Below are 3,329 nucleotides of genomic sequence, written 5' to 3'. Positions count from 1 at the left end.
TGCTACAACTTATAACATAAAAATAAATGAACATCAATGTCATCCCCTCAACAATATCATATCCCACAGCATCATCATGGTATTCCTCACGAATAATCACATCATACAATAAATATAATAGTAATCTAGATTTTAATTAACATCAGCATTCTCAAGAAAGTATTAACTCACACCATAAATTACAATAACCTTGGTACAAAAGAAACATTCATTCCTTAACCTCATATCCTAAATGGTTGTTACACATTATTACTCCCGTGTGAGGACCCCACCTATTCAACTGTAGTAACTCCCAGTGAGCGAGCAAAACGCGATTGGGAAAAGGATAGAAGGGCGATAATCGAGTGTGAGGCAAGCGGGGTGCCAAGAAGGCAAACGAGAAATAAGAACTATGAAGCAAGAATGACTTTGGGCGAGGAACGAGCGATTGATTAGGTTTTAGTCTGTTAGCATAATCGGATCGCGATCCATTATAGTGATGGAATTTCCTTTCTATTTAATTAGGCACTTAGGTGTAGAATTTTTCAAAATGAATTGTATCATTAAACTCGTATGAATATTTAGAATTTTATGATGCAATAAAAACTTTCAAGTTTTTTGGGTGAATAGTACATTTCGGGAGAGCTCCACATGGCATCTCTTTCAAATAGTTGTTAAATCACCATGTAGGATGTCTAAATTCACTTATGATCACTAGAAATATTTTTAGTTAAGACACATGGTATAATCATAGCCATTCACTTGGACAGCCAAGAACACTTGTCAAGAGAAGGACAAGGTGCTTAAGAGATGGAGTGTAAATCAAGCTTGTCAACATACACTTACACCAATCATTATTTAATCCGACCAAACACTATATGGTCAACCAAAAGAGAGTTTTAACCCTAATGAAACCCGAAATCCTTGAAGGCCAACTGAAACCCCAAAACCCTTTAGGGTAACAAAAACCTAAATGATTTCCAAACCCTACACATGGCTGGTTGTGACTAAGTGTTTTCTTACATGGTTAAGTTACTTCCACATGCAACCAATCACTCAGTTACACACTTTTACGCCATCTCTCACTCTCTTACATTTTGGTAATTGAATTTGACCAAGAAAAATTAGATTCAAACCAAACCTTAACTGAAACATAATTATATCCCAATTGAACACCATTTGGTTAGCCCCATTTTAGTCCCACTGAAACCACTTTTTTTTTTTTTTTATCAATCTTCCTTAACAAGTTTTCTCCTCCTTAAAAGGTCATGTCATAGCTGTCATACCACTTCATGACCAGCCTCAAATAGTGCCTTAATGGCAAGTCAAACAAGCCACACCTCATCCCTCACCCACTCGGCATGCAGTAGTAGAAAAACAGTCCCGCTCCCATCAACTGTTCTCCCTTTTTTCACAAGTAGAACTTACATCGAACGCTCATTCACTCACCCACACAAGGTCAACCCTTATACACCCCCACACCTACTTCACTTTACTCCCACATTTGTACAAATTCTCCCTTCCTTCTAAGAGAGAAACTGAGAGCTAGAGGAGAGGAAAAGCGGGTAGTTTTTTATTGCTTCATTCCAACTCCTTTGTGGATATTTCTTAGGTCATAATCATTTCCATTTTATCTAACATTGAGTCTAGTTTTCTTGGGTATGTATTGGTGAATTTTTCTTGGAGATTTGATTGATGAAAATGGGTGTTGATGGTGAAATGGTTCGGTGTCGACAATTTTTTTTTGTTTGTGATGAACTATGGATGTTTTGTGAGATTTTGATGAAATGTCGGGTAAATCCTGATATGATGAAGTGTTGACATGATTATATGAAAGTTAAGGTTTGATTCAAAGCATGTTATAATTTTTTAAAAGTTTAAAAGTCAAACCATACATGATTTGATGATAAACACAAGATAGATATTAAAACCTATTATGACATATTCCTAACCTCAAACTAAACCTTCAAAAATTATTCTAAGACATAGTCGAATAATATCATGAATTATGAAGGCATGCCATAACTAATATTTTCACCAAAATAATTTAAACAATAAACCTATCCACCAATATTTCGGCTTCTAGCTAAACATGGTATCTCATGCTATAATCACCCAGAATTAATGTTAACACTTAAAAACACAACTTAACATATAAACTAAGATCTAGAGAAAAAACATACAAAGATTCTGTAGCTTTTGAAGCTTCCCACTCAAAGCTCACAACTCATGAACTCACTTAGAACACTTAAGAAATTCAAAGAACTAGATGATAAGAACTCTCAAGAACACTCAAGGGTGTTTAAGGAAGTGAAGTGAGGAAGAAGTGAGATGGAGTGGAGTTTATATAGGTTCCAAGGTGTGTGTGTGGCCTTGGCAAGGTGGCCTCCCATTGGGAGGTTTGGGCGGTGGTAATGATGCTGCCTAGCCTAGATCCTCCTTGGGTGGTTGGCTAACTTGGTGATCATTGCACCTTAGAGTAGGCTGAAATGGCTATGGGAGGAGGGGCTTTGCCGTGTGGCAATGGTGAAAGGGTGGCAAAAGTAATGCAATGCTTAAGAGTTAATGATGACGCCAGGTATGGGGTAATTCACAAGACAAAACTTTTTTCGTCTTATTCATTTGGATATCCTCTTAGCATTTTGTGACTAGTTTAAGGCATACTTGAGTATCCTCTTTAGGTGGTAAACGGTGGTGATTGGGTGGTGAAGTGGTGATCAAATAAAATCAAATAAATAGGAAATTTTCATGAATGGTTGCTGAAAATTTAAGGACATTTTCGAATTAGACCAAATTTGGGATTTTAGCTAGAGTTTTCAAAAATCAAGCTTGGTAAGAAACTTCATGAATAAATTAAGGGGCCAATGACATAAATTTCCTTAATAAAAATGGTATAAAAATATTTGAGCTAGGGGCACATTAGTCCATTGCACACAAAATACACATGGGTTGCGATTAGTATGGTTTTAGGGTTTGACATGTCATTACCCTAAATGACATGTGTAAATGTTTATCTAGAATTCTAATATGATCTAAGAGTAATAGAAATGGATAATCAAATAAGGAAATTTTAGAACAAAATGACAAGAAATGATAAGAATAAAAATCAAACTTAAAACATGGTTTCAAGATCACTAATAGTGTGGTGATCGATCAATGGTCTAAACCAAAATTTAATTTAATTCTTTCTAAACTTCTTAGGGTCATGGACTACTCTAATGAGTTAGTCTTCTAAATTCTAGTGTTGATCTAAGAGTTAATCTATAAGAATAAATAGGTGGGGTGTTACAGGAAAGCAAAAGGATATGGCAAAACTTTTTAACAAGTGTTTTGTCTACAAGCTTGTTAAA

This window comes from Juglans microcarpa x Juglans regia, chromosome 4D (genome assembly GCF_004785595.1).
Source record: "Juglans microcarpa x Juglans regia isolate MS1-56 chromosome 4D, Jm3101_v1.0, whole genome shotgun sequence".
NCBI lineage: Eukaryota > Viridiplantae > Streptophyta > Magnoliopsida > Fagales > Juglandaceae > Juglans > Juglans microcarpa x Juglans regia.
Note: the sequence above shows the minus strand (reverse complement) of the source record.